Source organism: Canis lupus, chromosome 4, assembly GCF_003254725.2.
Source record: "Canis lupus dingo isolate Sandy chromosome 4, ASM325472v2, whole genome shotgun sequence".
Taxonomy (NCBI): domain Eukaryota; kingdom Metazoa; phylum Chordata; class Mammalia; order Carnivora; family Canidae; genus Canis; species Canis lupus.
In genome coordinates, this window is record NC_064246.1 from 28,471,350 (window position 1) to 28,490,592 (window position 19,243).

The following is a 19,243-nucleotide window of genomic DNA, read 5'->3' on the forward strand; positions in this document are numbered from 1 at the left end:
GCATCACATATGTTCACACTCGCAGTCCCTGCGACACACCCCTCTCCCATGCCCCATTCGGAGCCCCGCATTCACACTCCTTCACAGACTCCTACCCGTGCACCTGCTGCGTGCACCCCACCGCGTCGGGCCCCATGCGGGGCACTGGGGTTCAGGCATGCGACAGGCTGTGCTCGGGGGAGACTCGCACATGGAGCAGCAGGGCCGGCACTTGGGCTCAGGGGCCAGAACACCGGGGTTTGGGACCCGGCAGTAGTGTACGGTGGCTCTGTGAGCTTGGGCGAGCATTTGCCTCTGTGCTGCGATGCCCTGGTCTGTGACATGGGGACAGTCATAGGACATCCTGTAAAGGGACATGAGGACTCCATGAGATAATGCGGGAGAAGGGTTCCCCCACATGCTAGCTGCTCTTTACAGGTGTGGAGCGGCTGAGCTGGCCTGGTGTTTAGGGGATGGCTTCACAGAGGAGGTGATGTTTGAGTTGGGAGCCTTGAAGTTTGGAAGAAAACAAGGAGCACACATCCCAGGCGGGGAGAACAGCATGCACATGCCATGAATGCCGGGCATTGGGCGTGACTGGACGATAGTGTAGGGTAGCAGGAGGAGGATTAGGTAGGAGAAAGTTCTAGAAAGGTAGGCAGGGCCTGACGGTGATAGCCCCTGAAGGGGTAGAGTTTTCCTGTAGAAGCTGAGGCCACTGAGGTTACATCAGGAAAGCCAGGGACAGGCTGGGTGAGGTCCCACAGTGGGCAAGGCTTGACCCACTCCTTCCCAGGACAGTGGGTGCCCGGTGGTCCTCGGAGAAGGGATATGGTGTGGCTGGCCACCTCTCTCCCTCGCTTGGGGCTTGAGGGTCCAGCAGGTAACAGCATTCATACGTGAGTGGGCCACGGGCAGCCACAGCAGGTGGAGTCTGCTGCCTTTAGGGAAGGCTGCCGTACTCTAGAATCATAAGCAGCTCCAGGGGCGTGGAAGTGAAAGGAAGATTTCCCAAACCTGGGAGATTTCAGACTGAATCATTTCCCTTCGGCCTGATGCAGTCAGGTGGGAGCCTTGGTGGGGGGTCCTGTTGTAAAATATTTCTTTCCTGCAGCAGAGCTGCAAGGCGGGTTTCCCTGGTATTTGCCTGTGGGGTCTTGACCCCCAGAGGCCCAGGGTAGATACAGATGGTGCCTTTCCACTCCCCGAGGGTGGGAGCCTGGGACAGCAAGTTTGACTCAGATGAAGTGGCAGCCCGGTTGGCAGGAGGGGGAGGCTGAGCAGGCATGAGGAGACCCAGGCGTTTGCCCCCCTGGAGGTGGCTGGGGAACATGGAACCTAGAATCTAGGGGAGCCAGAAAAGAGAGGGGCCTGTCTGATGGGAGAGCCAGAAAAGAGAGGGGCCTGTCTGATGGGAGAGGTGACTGGATTCTGTTGGTTTTCTGACAGCAGGTGTTTGTAGTCAGATGAGCTCTGGTAGGAGGCTCGGGACTGCTGCAGAGGCTAGCACAGGTGCCCCTGGGGTTGTGCAGAGCACTGTCTGCACTGCCACATGTACTAGCCTGCCCCCCCCCTTGTCCCCAGATCACCTTCTGGGACCTCACTGAAAACTCCCTTTCCAGATGAGGTCGAGAGAGGGACACCAGCTTGGCCAAAGGCACCCCAGGATACTGGCAGGAGAATGAGGTTCCACCCAAGGCAGAAGTGTACTGGAGTAACTGACTGAAAATCTGGACAAAGACCCTGGGCTTCCGAGTGCACATCATGGAGGCATAAAAGGGGTGCCACGGTGGTGGCTTTGGGTCACAGCATCACTGTGAAGGCTCCCCCTGCCATTTCTGGACCCCGGGACATTTCTGGCATTGTCGGCCCTCTTTTTAGTATGCAGTCCCAAGGGCTGGGAGCCCTCAAAGCGCTGGGTCTCCCCTGAGGTGCAGCTAGTGCCTTCCTCTTGCCCTAGGCAAGCCCCTTCATGCCAGGGCCCCTGTGCAAGGTGGTTGGGAGGGAGCTGGGGCTCCTCATTCCCTTCATTCCCCCCCAATTAACCCTGCCAGCTGAGGGGGAGCACTGGCCCCGGGATCTAATCTCAGCCAGGTCTGGGTGCCCCCTCCTCCGCCCCTCCTTCCCACTAGTCATTAGTCTCCCCCGCTGCAGGTAGAGTGACAGGCCAGCTCGGAGCTCCTGAAAAGGCCTTTGTTTTATCGCCTTCAGTTCAGATGCTTCAGAGCACTAGCAGGCCATATTTTAATCTCAGGTCTTTGCAAACAAAATCGTTAAAAGCAGATGGCTGTGAAGACTGCCATGAATATTAATAGATATTGAAAAAAAGGCCCCTTAATCTTTCCATAAATCTTTTCCGAGGAGGTGGGGAAAGACTCGGAAGAGATGAGGGCTGCAGTGTAGCCAGAGGAACCCCGGCCCTTCCTATTTGGGCTGGATCCTGAAGCCTGAGTCCAGTCTCTAGCGCAGGGCAGTGATGAGTCTGGAGCATGAAGTCTGGGCTCACAGTCCCATCTTCCCCACCCCTTCCCCTACACAGCAAGGACTGGAGGGGTTCTGGGAATGAGGACGGGCTCCATTCAGCACCTGATTCCTGCCTGGGCCAACTGTGGAGGGGATGTTCCATGTAATGCTGCTAATCTATGCTGGCCACCTGTGCAAATTTCTAGGCATGCTAGTCTGGCATAAATTTTTTGAGGTGAGATTATCATCCCCATTTCACAGATTGAGAAAGACTTAAAAGATGGAAACCAGTAGCTCAAGATTGCAGGGTTATTAGTCAATGGAATGGAAGAGATATGGACCCAGATCTGTTTGAGGTTGGGTGTCTGTGTGATGAGAGTCTTCCGGGACCACCTTGTCCCTCCGGCCCCAGCGCTACTCTTCCCTGGGCACATACTTTTGACAGGGCATTTTGCTGTTTGCAATTCATTCATTTAGATCATACGTTCCGCTGTCTTTGTAGTTCTCTTTTACAATGCAAACACCCTTGGGAGAGGTATCCTCTTAAGGACCTGAGAAACATGAAAAGCTGTTTGGCCACATAATCCAGGACCTGAGTTGAAGTCTTCTTAGCTTCGGCATTTCCTGGCTCTATGACCTTGAGCCGGCATTTCGTTCCATGGAGTTGGTTTCCCCTGGAAGAAAACGGGAATGATGAAACAAGCCTGTGAGAGAGACTGGACCTGCAAGAATTTGAGGAGATCAGAGATAGGAAAACACTTTGAAAAGCTCCTATAACCGTACACCTGCTGAGGAATATTGTTCTCATTGTTGTCCAAACACCTTATTCATTTCCAGGAGCACTTTCATGCCAGGAGGTAATAAGTAACTATGGGGAGCAGGGGTGATGAGACCCGGGGCAGGGGCATGGGCCTGCTGGGAGGGGTGGTGGGTGATGGGAAGGGAAGTGGCTGCTCTACAGAGCCAATGACATTGATCTCGACATTTCTTTTTGAGGCGGGTGGCTTGCTTTGCTTTATGCTTCAGATCTCATTCAATTGGTCTTTCTCCCTCCTTTCTTCCTCCTCCTTTCTCTGTCTCTGCCAATAAGTATTTTCTGGTCACTTGTTAATGTTCTAGGGGTGGAGACTCCGTTGTGAGCACCAGCAGCATGGCCCTTGCACTAAAACAACAGACAAATAAGATTGTTACAAACCAGATAAGCACTTTGCAGTTGGGGATCTATTTTTTTGAACAATATTAATACAGTCTTTATTCTGGAGCATCAATAAGCAGTCATGGCACTTTTCCTGGAATTTTTTTCTTGAAGCTCACTGTTAATATATATTTCTTATTGAAATACAGTTGACATACATGTTATATTAGTTTCAGGTATACAACACAGTGATTCGACAATTCTATACATTATGCTGTGCTCACTACGATAAGCATAGTTACCATCTGTCACCATACAACGTTATTACATCTTATTGGCTATATTCCCTATGCTGTACTTTTCATCCCTGTGATTTAATTATTTTATTACAGAAAGTTTGTACCTCTTAACCTCCTTCACCTGTCTCGCCCATCCTCCCACCCTCTGGCAACCATCAATTTGTTCTCTGTATTTATGATTCCCTTTCTGTTCTTGTTTGTTTGTCAAGGGAACCCATTTAAAATAGGATGAGGCTTCTGTGTTCTCTCAAAACGGTTTCAGAAAAGCTAAAGGAAGTGTGTTGTCATGGCAGCCCTATGCCCAATGCTGGAAAACGCTGAGAGGCAGCAGGTGAGACCCAGACAACGGGAGGAGCAGAAAGGAATCCAAGCAGGACATCTTTTGTGCTTCTTCCCTGACCAGGCGGTGGCCCAGACCCCGCCCCCTACCAGGCCCCGCCCCTCCCCTGGCTCCTCCCCTGGCCGGGTTCCACCCCTGGGCTGCTCCTTCCCCTGGCTCCTCCCCTGGCTCCTCCCTTGGCCAGGCCCCCCCGCACTGGGCTGCTCCCTCCTCTGGCTCCTCCCCCTCGCTGGGCCCCCCCCCCCCCCCCCCCCCGCTCTGGGCTGCTCCCTCCCCTGGCTCCTCCCCCTCTCTGGGCCCCCCCCCCACTGGGCTGCTCCCTCCTCTGGCTCCTCCCCCTCGCTGGGCCCCCCCCCCCCACTGGGCTGCTCCCTCCCCTGGCTCCTCCCCATCGTTGCCCCCCCCCCCCCCCCCCGCTCTGGGCTGCTCCCTCCCCTGGCTCCTCCCCCTCTCTGGGCCCCCCCCACTGGGCTGCTCCCTCCTCTGGCTCCTCCCCCTCGCTGGGACCCCCCCCCCCACTGGGCTGTTCCCTCCCCTGGCTCCTCCCCTCGCTGGGCCACCCCCCACCCCACTGGGCTGCTCCCTCCTCTGGCTCCTCCCCCTCGCTGGGACCCCCCCCCCACGGGGCTGTTCCCTCCCCTGGCTCCTCCCCCTCTCTGGCCCCACCCCCACTGGGCTGCTCCCTCCTCTGGCTCCTCCCCCAGCCAGGCCCCCCCACTGGGCTGCTCCCTCCTCTGGCTCCTCCCCCTCGCTGGGACCCGCCCCCCCCCACTGGGCTGTTCCCTCCCCTGGCTCCTCCCCCTCTCTGGGCCCCCCCCCACTGGGCTGCTCCCTCCTCTGGCTCCTCCCCCAGCCAGGCCCCCCCCCACTGGGCTGCTCCCTCCCCTGGCTCCTCCCCCTTGCTGGGCCCCTCCATACTGGGCTGCTCCCTCCCCTGGCTCCTCCCTCAGCCAGGACCCCCCACTGGGCTGCTCCCTCCCCTGGCTCCTCCCCTCGCTGGGCCACCCCCCCACCCCACTGGGCTGCTCCCTCCTCTGGCTCCTCCCCCTCGCTGGGACCCCCCCCCCACGGGGCTGTTCCCTCCCCTGGCTCCTCCCCCTCTCTGGCCCCCCCCCCACTGGGCTGCTCCCTCCTCTGGCTCCTCCCCCAGCCAGGCCCCCCCACTGGGCTGCTCCCTCCTCTGGCTCCTCCCCCTCGCTGGGACCCCCCCCCCACGGGGCTGTTCCCTCCCCTGGCTCCTCCCCCTCTCTGGCCCCCCCCCCACTGGGCTGCTCCCTCCTCTGGCTCCTCCCCCAGCCAGGCCCCCCCACTGGGCTGCTCCCTCCTCTGGCTCCTCCCCCTCGCTGGGACCCCCCCCCCCCACTGGGCTGTTCCCTCCCCTGGCTCCTCCCCCTCTCTGGGCCCCCCCCCACTGGGCTGCTCCCTCCTCTGGCTCCTCCCCCAGCCAGGCCCCCCCCCACTGGGCTGCTCCCTCCCCTGGCTCCTCCCCCTTGCTGGGCCCCTCCATACTGGGCTGCTCCCTCCCCTGGCTCCTCCCTCAGCCAGGACCCCCCACTGGGCTGCTCCCTCCCCTGGCTCCTCCCCCTTGCTGGGCCCCTCCATACTGGGCTGCTCCCTCCCCTGGCTCCTCCCTCAGCCAGGACCCCCCACTGGGCTGCTCCCTCCCCTGGCTCCTCCCCTCGCTGGGCCACCCCCCCACCCCACTGGGCTGCTCCCTCCTCTGGCTCCTCCCCCTCGTTGGGACCCCCCCCCCCCACTGGGCTGTTCCCTCCCCTGGCTCCTCCCCCTCTCTGGGGCCACCCCCCCACTGGGCTGCTCCCTCCTCTGGCTCCTCCCCCTCTCTGGGCCCCCACCCCCCCCACTGGGCTGCTCCCTCCTCTGGCTCCTCCCCCAGCCAGGCCCCCCCACTGGGCTGCTCCCTCCTCTGGCTCCTCCCCCTCGCTGGGACCCCCCCCCCACTGGGCTGTTCCCTCCCCTGGCTCCTCCCCCTCTCTGGGCCCCCCCCCACTGGGCTACTCCCTCCCCTGGCTCCTCCCCCAGCCAGGCCCCCCCCACTGGGCTGCTCCCTCCCCTGGCTCCTCCCCCTTGCTGGGCCCCTCCATACTGGGCTGCTCCCTCCCCTGGCTCCTCCCTCAGCCAGGACCCCCCACTGGGCTGCTCCCTCCCCTGGCTCCTCCCCTCGCTGGGCCACCCCCCCACCCCACTGGGCTGCTCCCTCCTCTGGCTCCTCCCCCTCGTTGGGACCCCCCCCCACTGGGCTGTTCCCTCCCCTGGCTCCTCCCCCTCTCTGGCCCCCCCCCCACTGGGCTGCTCCCTCCTCTGGCTCCTCCCCCTCGCTGGGCCCCCCCCCACTGGGCTGCTCCCTCCTCTGGCTCCTCCCCCAGCCAGGCCCCCCCCCCCCACTGGGCTGCTCCCTCCCCTGGCTCCTCCCCCTTGCTGGGCCCCCCACACTGGGCTGCTCCCTCCCCTGGCTCCTCCCTCAGCCAGGACCCCCCACTGGGCTGCTCCCTCCCCTGGCTCCTCCCCTCGCTGGGCCACCCCCCCACCCCACTGGGCTGCTCCCTCCTCTGGCTCCTCCCCCTCGTTGGGACCCCCCCCCACTGGGCTGTTCCCTCCCCTGGCTCCTCCCCCTCTCTGGGCCCCCCCCCACTGGGCTGCTCCCTCCTCTGGCTCCTCCCCCTCGCTGGGCCCCCCCCACTGGGCTGCTCCCTCCTCTGGCTCCTCCCCCAGCCAGGCCCCCCCCCCCCCCCACTGGGCTGCTCCCTCCCCTGGCTCCTCCCCCTTGCTGGGCCCCCCACACTGGGCTGCTCCCTCCCCTGGCTCCTCCCTCAGCCAGGACCCCCCACTGGGCTGCTCCCTCCCCTGGCTCCTCCCCCTCGCTGGCCCCCCCCCCCCACTGGGCTGCTCCCTCCTCTGGCTCCTCCCCCAGCCAGGCCCCCCCCACTGGGCTGCTCCCCCCTCTGGCTCCTCCCCCAGCCAGGCCCCCCCCCCACCCCCGCCCCTGGGCTGCTCCCTCCTTGGCTCCTTCCCCAGCCAGGCCCCCCCCACCCCCGCCCCTGGGCTGCTCCCTCCTTGGCTCCTCCCCTGGCCCCCCCCTCCCTCCCCTGGCTCCTCCCCTGGCTCCTCCCCAGGCCGGGCCTCGGCCCTGGGCTGACCTCAGCCTTGGCTTGGCCCTGCCCGGAGGAGTCCTCTTGAGGCAGGATAATCGGGCTGGGCCTCTGCTCAGGTCCAGTTAAGGGACCCCCCAGGGTGGGGGAAGGAAAGTCGGGGTAGGGGCTAGGCGGGGCTCACCTCACTGCGTTCTCTGGCTCCAAGTCTCCATGTACAGAGTTCACATGGTGGAAGCCCAGGGACTAGTTTTGAGAGAAACCTCAGAAATGGAAGAAATCCATCACTGTAGTCCCGTTAAACTGTTGCTATTCCAAATGCAAGGAATTCTTGGAGCCCGAGTACAAAGAGGCAGAAGCTTGTCATGTTTCAACAAACATACTTTATTATACTGTATAATTTAAGGTATCATTTTATTCAAGTGACATTCAAACGTGTGAAAAACGGTTGCCTATGCCATAGCCATTAATGAAATCATTACGTACAAATGGTTACGCTTTACCAAGTCATTCATTAAAAGTAAATTAATGAGGGGACAGCATTAAAATTTTTCGCAATCATTACCAGGTCCAGCCTAACCCACTTTTATAAATATTCATCAACAAAAACGTGCCTCAAGAACTCACCCAGTAAATTAAATTCTCGTCTTGAAGTGTTTTGCTTCTATTAATGGCACCGGCCATGGTACTTTCTTTGATTTGTTTTCCGGAACTTTGGGATATATTGTACGGAAATAATGACAAACTCTGAGTAATCGCTGATAATTAGGCCAAATCTATTATTCCCATGGTATTTACATTTTGATTACTATTTTCCCCCCAAAGGCAATGTCTTGAATCTATTCTAATGCAAGACAAAATAGTATCTGAGATTTTTAGGACTGGAAGAAAACTCAGAAATTAACTAGTCCAGCTCTTACCTGATCTTAGAACATCCTGTCAGCATCTCTGCCGGGTGGCCCCTTGGCTTCTGCCTAAATACCTTTAGTGATGGGGAATTCATTCTCACCTCCGTGGCCCACTCCTCTCTCGGGCCCCTTTGGTTATTCATCTTTACCTCTACGCTGTACCAGTCACTTCCTAATGTCCAGGTGTGTCCTAAACCCTGTGCCTGGGGTGTGGAGTAAAAGGATTTGACAAGCGTGGGGAAGTTGTCCCATAGACATTGTCACATTCTTGCCTTTCCAGGCTGTAATTCTTTCATCTCCAGGCTAAACATTTCCAGCATATTTGAAACTTCCTCCAAGAATGTGAACTCCAGGCTCTTCCCTTTCTTTCTCTTCCCTGCAGAGAAGGTCTTACCTCTGCAGCCCCTGCATGATCTGGACCTACCTTTCTGGCTTTATCTTCACCGTTACCCACAGTTTTCCTCTGCACTTGAATCCAGGTAGCCCGGAGCCCTGGGATGGTGTTTCTACACAGACTGTTCACTGAGTCTGAGCCTTTACACAGGCTTTTCGCTCCATGTGAAATGCTCCTGCTCCTTTTTTCTGCTTCATGAGTTGCCACTCATCCTGCAGAACCCCTGCTTGGTGGTCATTACCTCCGTGAAGCCATCCTGATTGGTGCCTGACTCTCACCCCTGAGAGAATTGATCACATCTCCTCCTCACACTACTTCTGTTCTTGTAAATATTTAGTACCTCCCAAGGGAGCTGGGGGGTGGGTGGGGGTGGGCAAAAGGGCCTCAGGTTCAGGAGAAGTGTACAGGTTAGACTCTTTCTTTTTGGCTTAAAACAACACATTTATTACCTTGCAGTTCTTTCTGTCCATCAGAAATCCATTCCTCGGCTCACGGCCTCCTCCCTCCATCTTTGAACCTAGCAGCCCTGGGCGGATGGCTCCCACCTCGGACTTAGGATACTACCCCCCTAAAGAGGTTACTTTTGTCTCCTCGAAGCAACACCCCAAAAGAAATGATCAGCCCTAGCTTATGTCACCAGCGCACATTGTGTGGAGCACTATGAAATCACAAATCATCTTTGTAAATAATGTAACTATCTTGGAAGGAGTATAATTTTTACTGCATTGCACTTTGAGGACTAAAGGCATTAATTTGTGAAATATAAACATGTGAAACTATCCACAGTGTTGGTAACTCTGTTTTGACACAAAGAAGAAAACATGGTTAGGAGAACCAAAACATGAGGACAGTGAGGTCCTGTCTTTATCCCTGAAAAGTCCTGATAGGTGCGTGTACCACATGCGGGGAATTTAGTGGCTCGTTGGTCTGCTCTACCTTCTGGTCTCTAGAACTACACAGGAGGTTAAGAGCAAGACTGGGGAACCAGACTACCCAGGTTCAAGTCTAGCAGGGTGACTGGGTGGCTCTGGGCCAGTTACTTACCCTTGCTGGGCCTCACCTTGTCCATTTATAAAATGGGAGCGACGACCAGCACCCTATCTCACCGGAGGTCGGCTAATGCAGCACCATATGTCAGTGTCTGGTGTGAGCCTGTGACCTAAAAGCTTTCCCTGCTGTGGCTGGAGGGAGGGAGCTTGTCTGTCTCTGGCCCCACTGCAGCTCCTGATCCAGAGCGTGGGGTCTGTAAACACCTCGCTGCAGCTCAGCCGGCTGCACGGTCCGGGCCCCCTTGCCCAGAAATCCTGCCCGGACAAACCATACGCATCATTGCTCACTGTCTCGTGAGCCTTGTTGGGGACGTTTGAAAATCAGTAGAGGCCTAGTCCCAGCTAGTACTTGCATTTTCCTCCTACCCTTGAAAAGGCACAGCATCAGGGTGATCAAATAAGATCCTCCCACCGTCAGTGGGCTCCCTATGGCTGCATTTAGTTTTATTTTTCATGGAGCAACAGCCTCATAGGGAACAAGTTTCTTTTTCTCTTGCCTAGTAAGGAGCGAGGAGACAGCTTGGTTCTCCTCCAGGTAGAGTGGCTGATCCCACACCTGATGCAGAGAGTGCAGCTGTTGTCCCAACATGGAGATTCACACACTGGCAAACTCAGGTTTTTCTTCTTTAATAGAGAGACCTTCCAAGAGTGATTAGTCCTGTTTATCCTCTACAGGAGGGATCAGTTGAGAAGGCAGCATGAGTCTGTGTAGATAACCCCTGGGGGTGGGGGGTGGGGATGGCATAGAGAGGTTAAGTGACTTGTGGGAAGTCACACAGCTGAGAAGTGTGGGAGCAGCATTTGAGGGCCGATGGAGGGCAATAGAATTAGCATTTTGACTGCGAGGAGTGTGGATGGGATAACTTGCCAGCAGAGTCGAGGTCCCCTGGACCTTTTGCTGGCATAAAGCTTAGGGAAGTGGTTGAGTCTGTGTATGAGTTGGTGGGGGCTGGAGGGCTGGCTGGCGGAGAGGTGACTTTTGCAGTCTGATTGGCTCACTCTAAGAACCAGAAGGCTGGTGCCTTGAGGCCCAGGAAAGAGACATCTCCCACTCCCTCGCCCCAGGGAGGTACCAGAAAGACGCTGTCTCAGTGACACGAAGCCAAAGAAGGATGTGGGCAGAGACGGGCAAACATGGAAAGGAAAGTGACGGGTGACCCCAGACTCCGAGAGAGAGAGAGAGAGAGAGAGAGAGAGAGAGAGAGGCACCCGACACAACCAAGAGGAGCGTTCCCAGACATCTGCAGACATGCAGGCCAGAGATGCGGAGAGAAACACCCTGAGACAGACAGAGCCTGAGAGATCTGCCCAGACTGAGAGACACAGATGAGAAATAGGCCAGAGAGACGAATCTGGAGACATAGGATAGACATTCCTCATAGATATGGAGGAGCGGAGACTGCAGGACAGGGCTGCAGAGCCAGCCACGCAGACCTGAGGGTCATTCCCCCACTTCCAGGCAGTGGGCCAAGGAGTGGAGAAAATACTTTGTTGGATGAAGACCTGGCAGGCTCTGGAAGAGTCAGCTGATGGTCAGGGGCCCCGTGGCTCTGAAATCAGGGCCAGCGAGTCTTGACTGCAGTGAAGGTGCTAGAGGGAGGACGCACCTCCCATATGCATGGGTGCTGGGGGGTCCAGAAGCCAGTGCGGGGTGGGCAGTATGGACCTGAGCGCAGCTGCCCATGGCCACCTCACTGGGGCTCAGAGGTGCCAAGGGAGGCAGCGGTGCTCACCAGCAGGGCGCCCCCGGCCACCGTCCCTATCTGCTGCCCCAGCTTGGCTTTCGGGGAACGCACGGCCTACCTCATGGTGCCAGCTCCCGGCTGCACAGACTGCTGTTGCTCTGGCTTCTTCATAAATCTGCACCGTGGAAGCTTCTGAGAGGGAGGGGGCGAGTGTGGGAGGCTGGATGTGCAAGAGCCACCCCACAGGCGAGCAGATCCGCCAGGCCTGGCACAATTCCCTGCAGAAATGCACTGAGCTCAGGTAAATGCTCATAGAAGATTCGACCTGTTTAAAAATGAGCCTTTGCGGGCCGCAGCCTTCTTTGCTTCGCCTGCAAATGGGAGAGCTGGGTCAGGCGAGCTGTGCGGTGCGGTCACAGACCCAGGCTCAGGGTCAACCCAGCTAATCGGTCATGGCTCTGGAAATTTCCTCTTGGGCCAGGCGTTGCCACAGGGCAGGGGCTCTGTGATTTTATCTTCCGCCATGTCCCCCGTGCTTGGCACCAAACAGGCGCTGAGCGCACATGGATGGCTGATACATTCTAACATTTCTGTTCATATTAAATAACCGTGATCTATTGGGTTCTCGCTACAGGTCCGGGATTTGACTGAGGATCCGCACCATTGTGCCCAAACCTGGCAATGGCTCCAGAAGGAACGAACTCTTGGGACCAATTTTACAGGGAGGAAACTGAGACCGAGTGGGGCAAAGTGATTCTCCCAAGATGGTACGGCTGGGAAACCTGATTGTGCGCAGGTTGCCCAAATCGATATTTGGAGATCTTGCGGTTGCACCTTGTGACTTTTCATAAAACATACATATATTTTTAATCGGCACGAAATGTTTCAAACCCATTAGCTCATTTGCTTTGCAAGACTGAACTCCAAGCCGCTGTGCTATCTCTCTCTCTCTCTCTCTCTTTTTTTTTTTTTTTTAAAAGATTTTGTTTATTTATTCGTGAGAGACCGAGAGAGGCAGAGACACAGGCAGAGGGAGAAGCAGGCTCCATGCAGGGACCCCGATGCGGGACTCGATCCTGGGACTCCAGGATCACACCCTGGGCTGAAGGCAGGCTCTAAACCTCTGAGCCATCCACGGATCCCCCGCCGTGCCATCTCTTGGCTCTCCATGGCAGCAGCCTGGATTCTGGTCTCCCTGCCTCCACTCCCGTCTCCTCCAGGCAGCAGCCAGGGTGACCTTTTCAAAATGCAAGTCTCCTTAGGTTGCCCCGCAGAAGAGAACTGGGGCTTCCCGTCACTCGTGGGGAAAAGGCACAGCTCCTGAATGCAGCCCACAAGGCCCCGCAAAGCACAATGTCTCCCTTTCTTTCAGTTTCTTAATTTTAATTTTCTTTTATTTTAACCTGCAGCCATGACCCACAAGGCGGCTGGGAAATCAACAGAGTGGTTGGTAAACTGCATTTTCTTAAAGCAATAATAGGACAGGTTAGAATAGAAATAGAAACTCTCAGAGCCGATCACATTTAAGGTAGCAAGAGTCACTTTTTTTTTTTTTTAGATTTTGTTTCTTCATGAGAAACAGAGAGAGAGGCAGAGACACATGCAGAGGAAAAAGCAGGCGATGTGGGACTCGACCCCAGGACCCTGGGGTCATCCCCTGAGCCGAAGACAGACACTCAACCCCTGAGCCACCCAGGTGTCCCAAGAGTAATTTTTAACCCATCTTTTAAAATTGGCGTATGCAGGTAATTAGACATATGAACACACGGGTATGTTCTGTGTTCCCGGTCACCATGCAAAATGTATTTCTTACAACCTTGTCAAAAACTTGCCAAGCCACCGGTGAGGAGCCTCTGGTCTAGTGTCATCTTGCCCACGCTCCTTCGTTCTTTTAACCAAAGACAGAGACCTTTCTCCTGGAATGTTCTTTTTGCCTCTTCACTTAGATAACACCACCTCCTCCTCATACCTCAACTCGAGCACCCCCCCGCCCTGTTATCTCCCTCATGCCACCGTGAACCTTCTCTTCCAATACTTCTCACAGTTGATGTTTGCCATTTGGTCATGTGTGTATTGGGTCAATGTCAGTGTACCCCACTGGTCGCTGTGCTCCATGGGGTCGGGGGCATGTCTAGAGTGCCCTATGAGGGCGGAACAGGTTAGTTTTTGCTTGCTACCATCCCCTATGCCTCGCACTGTGCCTGGATCATAGTAGGTGTGCCAGAAGCACTTGTAGATTGTTAGGGGCAGAGTACCTGCTATGGCCTTTACAGGCGGGGAAACTGAGGCACAGAAGGGCTTAGACTGACTTGCCTGAGGCCCCAGCAGATGGCTCACTAGGAAGCCCTTCTGTTCTACACTCGCATGAAAATCCCGTGGTCCGTGACACCTGGCCCCGGGGGTGCGTGGGTCCTGACCTGCCCCCCTCCACCCCTCCCTGCGCTCCTTCCTGGGTACCGGCTCCCTCCCGGCGAGCTTCCTGGCTCCATAGCCAGTGTTCCCTCTCCCTCTCCAGCTGGCTGAGCATGACGTCTAGGGTGGCTGGAGGAGGCACAGCTCAGAAAGTGACAGCAACAATATTAGGAGTGAAAAAGATCAATTAAGCCCATCGAGCTGATTTGTGAAGCTGATTAAATTAGGAGCCTCCCTGGGGGCAGATTCGCTCTCAGGTTGACAGACCAGCTGCCAGCGGCGCTGTGGGGGTACTTGCCAGCTTCCAGGGTGCGGTGGGGGGCCACGTTGCCCCACCCTGTGCGTGAAGGGGGGACGAGGGGAAGTGACACTGGGATGCACGGACAGGGCCAGGCCCGGGGCCCTGGCTTGTTTGCCCTGTGCTTTCTCTCAGAATTAGCCTAACAAGCCTTGGGCGGCTGGGTGGGTTGGCCTGACCTTAGAATAACACACTAGGCTGGGTGGCTCAGTGGTTGAGCGTTTGCCTTTGGCTCAGGGCATGATCCCAGGGTCCTGAGATCGAATCCCACGTCAGGCTCCCTGCATGGAGCCTGCTTCTCCCTATGCCTATGTCTCTGTCTCTGCCTCTCTCTCTCTCTCTCTCTGTGTGTCTCTCATGAATAAATAAATAAAATCTTAAAAAATAAAAAAGAATAAGACACAAGGCCTCGGGGAGTTTAGGTGCAGGCTCATTCGCCAGCAGGTGGAGGTGTACGGTGGAGTGAGAATTGGAACCCAGGGCTGCCTGTATCTTGTGTGTTCTGTTCCGTCCTCTTGTCGCTCTTCCCCAGCTTCTGGCTCCAGCGTCCTGACTTGTCTCTTTCCCATGTCTCTGGGCTCGGGGCTCCCCTCCTCCTCCCATCATCCCCCCTCCCCACTTGACTAGATATAATCAGATTATCTCTCCAGTAACCTGACCCTTTTGCTTTGGTCTCTCTTTTGGGGTCTGTCCCCAGGGCAGCTCTGGCCAGAGTATCTGTGTATTTCAGAATTCATGCCCCGCTCCTGGCCCCTGAGGTGGGGCGGCGGGCGGGGGGGGGGGGGGGGGGGGGGCAACAGACTTGGGACAAAGGCTCCTGTGTGTGTAGGGAAAACGGAGCCTGGGGAGGTTACTGAAAGGAGGTCAGCTTCTCCAGAGTACCAGGGCCTCCTGGGTAGGGAGGGCCTTGAATGCCAGGCTGAAGGATCCGTCTCCCTCCAACACCACCTCTAGTGGGAATGAGGGAAGGGAGACCCCTAAGGTCACCACAGGATGCTGCATTTCTGGATGGCAAAGGAGGGCCATGCAGGAGGCGTCCCGTGAGCTGGAGTGGCAGGTGCCCAGGAGGGAGCTCCGGTGCGGGTGGCGGGGTGCCGGGGGGTACAGGGAGGCTTCTCAGTCAGAGAAAGGACGGAAAAGCCTGCAGGGGAGAGAGGCTTCTAGGGAGCCCCGAGGGCCCCTTAGCCCTGGGCCCGAGTCGGGGCTGCAGAAAAAGGGAGAGGAGCTGGCCCTCAGATACGGTCTGGTATCTCACACCCTGGCCTACTTCCTTTCTTAGAGCAAATCGATGCCAAATCTATATTTTAAAAACACACACAAGTGAAAACGGGCCGTGGGTGATGCAGCTGCCAGTGGTGGAGTTAGGATTCACACCCAGGTCTGCGGGGCTTCCGAGCCTGGTATCCTTCAGCCGGCCAACTGCCAAAAGCTGTGAGGTTCTGGAAGTCTGGGGGTGGAGTCAGGGAGAGGCACAGTCCTTGGATGGCCGGAGAGCCCGGTGCGTGAGTGCGCGGGATTTCAGATCAGCCTGGCTCTGCAGCTTGCTCTGTGGCCTTGGCCCACCCTGGGCCCTTTGTGCCTTGCTTGTCTTTCTCTGTAAAACGGGGGGCATAGTAGTACCTCCGTCGTAGGGTTGTATGAGGATTGAATGAATGTAGCCAGATAATTTAGAACTGGGCCTGTCGCTCAGTCAGTGTCCACCGTCACTCCTTGGGAGGGATCCAGGACGTAGGGGCGAGGCCGGGCACAGATGTCAGAGCGAGTGTTCTCTGCTGTCCCCCCGCCCCCGCCCACCCCGGCTCCCGGAGCTGCTGGGCCCCAGCGTCTGGCAGCAGACGGTCTCTCCCAGCACGGAGCCACGAGCGTCCAGCTTGAGCTTTGAGTCCTGCAGCCTCCTTCCATTGAACGGACTTGGAAACTGAGGCTCAGACGGGCCGCGGTGAGTGTGCTCTTTGGCTGACTTAGGGCAACTGGATCCTCGAGCCCTACCCTTAGACCCAGATTCTGAATCCCGCTTCAGGGTCTCCGCTTGGCCCCAAAGCCAGTTTAATTTTTTCCAGGCAGACACCATCCTCACTGCAGAAACATTTTTTCCGTAATCTGATTTGCAATTGCTAATGAGAAGCAGGGCCGTTCTCCGCTTCTAAGCCTCGCCCTCATCTCTAATTTGTTTCCAGAGGCCGGGGCCGAGGCTTCTGCTGCCTCTGTGAAATATTAGCAATTATTTCTCAATTACTTCCCAACTGGAAAGCAACTCTTGGAGATGGGGCTCTGGAAGCTGGAAGAAGCCATAAGGATGATTTTTTTTTTTTTTTTTAATCTGGTGTGAACCTTGCCGAGAGGCACACATGCTCTGTTGTCCCCGCTCCAACTCGAGGGCCATGGTGGGTGGCATATGACTCTGTCCTCTCCTCCTTCCTCACCTGGCCTCCAGCCCAGCAAGGCTTCCAAGAGGCGCAGGGGCTGCAGCGAGTCCCAGGCAGCACAGAGCAGGGAGGAGAGCAGGCTGCAGAGGGGCCTTCACTCTCATCACCGGAAACGACAGCTCCATCCCCGCAGCTGAGGTCACCAGCCCCAGGGCCACCCTTGGCTTTCTCCCACACCAGATCCCATCCATGAGCACATCCTTTTGGCTCTGCCTTCAGCACACACCCGCAACCTGCCATCCCTTCCCACGTCCACTGCTCCCACCCTAGCCTTGGCCGACAGGACCCCTCAGCTGGCCTGTGTCACTGACACCCTGACCGGTTGTCCTGGTGTCAGCCTCCTCCCCTCCAGGCCGTTTCTGGATTCCATCTTAACGCACTTATTTGGCCTTTTAGCCGTACTGCTTTGCATTTTTATTTTTTTAAAAGATTTTATTCATTTATTTGAGAGACAGAGCACAAGCAGGGGGGTGGGAGGGGCAGAGGGAGAGGGAGAAGCAGGCTCCCCAATGAGCAGGGAGCCCGACATGGGGCTCAGGTCCCTGGACCCTGGGATCATGAGCTGAGCCAGAGGCAGACATCCAACGGAATGAGCCACCCGGATGCCCCTGCTTTGCATTTCTAAAAGTGTTATTTCTTTTTCCTTCCTCCTGGAGATTACAATATACATCCTAAACTTTTCACAGTCAATTGAGAGTCACTATTTTACCACTCTACAGAAAATTACAGAATTCTTGCAAACATCTGCCATCCTCCCATCCTGTAAGCTACAGTGTTTGCAGGTGCTACCTCCAGTACATTGTGAACCTCAGAAGGACAGCGTCACTTTGCTTTGCTCTGTCCTATGCATAGTAGAGGAATTAAGAGGGAAAATCATCTTATGATTTTATATATTTACCATCGAGGGCTGTTCGCTCTTTTCTGAAGATCCACATGCCCTTCCTGTGTGATTTACCTTCAACGTGAAGACCTTGCTTTAGTGTCCTTATAGTTTGGGTCCTCTGATGACACATTCCCTAAATTTCCTTTTAAATGAAAATGTCTTCATTTTGCCTTTGTTATTGTAGACCATTTTCACTAGCTCTAGAGCCTTGACGGGCTGACAGGGTTTTTGTTTTTGTTTTTGTTTTTCCCCTTTCGGCTCTTTAATGATGCTGTTTTGTTTCTTCTGGCCTCCAAAGTTTTTGATGAGGAGTCTGTGGTTATTTGAATCTTTGTTCCTTGATGTAATGTGTCTTTTGTCTCTGACTGCTTTCGTGGCTGTTTCTCTTTGATTTTTTAGCAGATTGAGTGTATACGTGAAATTATGTCTTTCATTAGATTTGGAAAATGAGGTGTTTTTTGTTGTTGTTTCTGTTTTATTTTGAGTTTTTTTTGGCCATTATTTCTTCAAAAGATTATTTTGAGCAAAAAAAATATTTTTTCTCTATTCTTCTTTTCTGTCTAGGACTCCCAATTATGGATATGTTAGACATTTGCTATTACCCCACAGATTCCTGACGCTGTTCATTTTTTTCAATCTTCTCTCTTTCTCTCTCTCTACCCCCCCCCATTGCCCTCTCTCCCTCTTTGACTTCTTTAGATGACATGGTTTTAGCTTAATCTACTTAAGCTCACTGACTATCATCTGCATTCTGTTTTAAGCCCATACAGTGTGAAACTTTAAAAACATTTCAGATAATGAATTTTTTGTTTCTAGAATTTCTATCTGATTCTTTTCATATTTTCTATTTCTCTTTATAAGTTTACTATCTCTTCCTTGATTAAGTGTGTGCTTTCTGTTGCCTGGTAGAGCATAGTTACAGAAGTTCCTTTACAGCTCCTGCCTCGTAACTCTAACTTCGTGATGCTCTCAGGCTGGACTCTGTGGGTTATCTTTCTCCTTGAGGATGGATCATATTTTCCACATTATTTATAGGGTGATTTTGGATTACATTCTGGAATTGAAAATATGTGGTGTAGAGATTCTGGAATTTGTTATATTCTTCCAAAGAGCACTGATGTCATTGTCTTAGCAGGCAGTTCACTTGATTAGAGTCAGACCACAGTCTCTGTGTTGCCTGCAGTGGGCGGCATCTTAAATCACAGCTCGGTTTCTCTCAGTCTTAGTTATAGGCTGTCTTGAGTCTTTTCTCTGCGAGTTGCTTTGGGAGTTGAGTGGACACTTGTCAGAATGTATTAACTGAGTTTGGGCCTTCCCTTGTACTTTCCTTTCCAGGATTTCCCCTTCACCTTCCAGTGGCTCTGGTTGCCCGAGGTTCCATCCTCTGGCTCTTCAGGCCAGAAAAAGTGTTTTCTTTTCCTTTTTTAAAAAAATATTTTATGTACTTATTCATGAGAGACACACAGAGAGAGGCAGAGACACAGGCAGAGAGAAAAGCAGGCTCCATGCTGGGAGACCAATGTAGGACTCGATCCCAGGACCCCAGGATCACGCCCTGTGCCAAAGGCAGATGCTCAACCACTGAGCCACTCAGGTGTCCTGAAAAACAGTGTCTTCTATTGGACTTTTAGGTGTTTGCAGCCTGTCCTCTGGGAAAAGCCATAAACATGGGAAACCTACCACATGTCAGCCCCTCTTGAAAGTTTTGACACCCTTCCAAAGTCTGCCTGTTTCGGGGAATTTCCTAGAGCCTTCTAGTGGTTATTTTGGTATTATATCCAGAGTGAATAGGTGTTACAGGGAGGGTGGGTCTGTTAAGAGCTTATACTACTGTATTGAAAGTGGAACGCCTGGAGTGTTCTTTT

The 19,243-nt window shown here is 55.0% G+C and overlaps 1 long non-coding RNA gene across 1 annotated transcript in view; it reads left to right on the forward strand.

Moving 5' to 3' along the window:
* LOC112651263 (uncharacterized) overlaps window positions 1–19,243 on the forward strand; it is a 261,862-nt gene that overhangs the window by 23,020 nt on the left and 219,599 nt on the right. The window contains exon 3 of the long non-coding RNA XR_004815063.1: window positions 11,994–12,126. This is a non-coding gene — a long non-coding RNA (uncharacterized LOC112651263). The remainder of the gene's footprint in view (window positions 1–11,993; window positions 12,127–19,243) is intronic.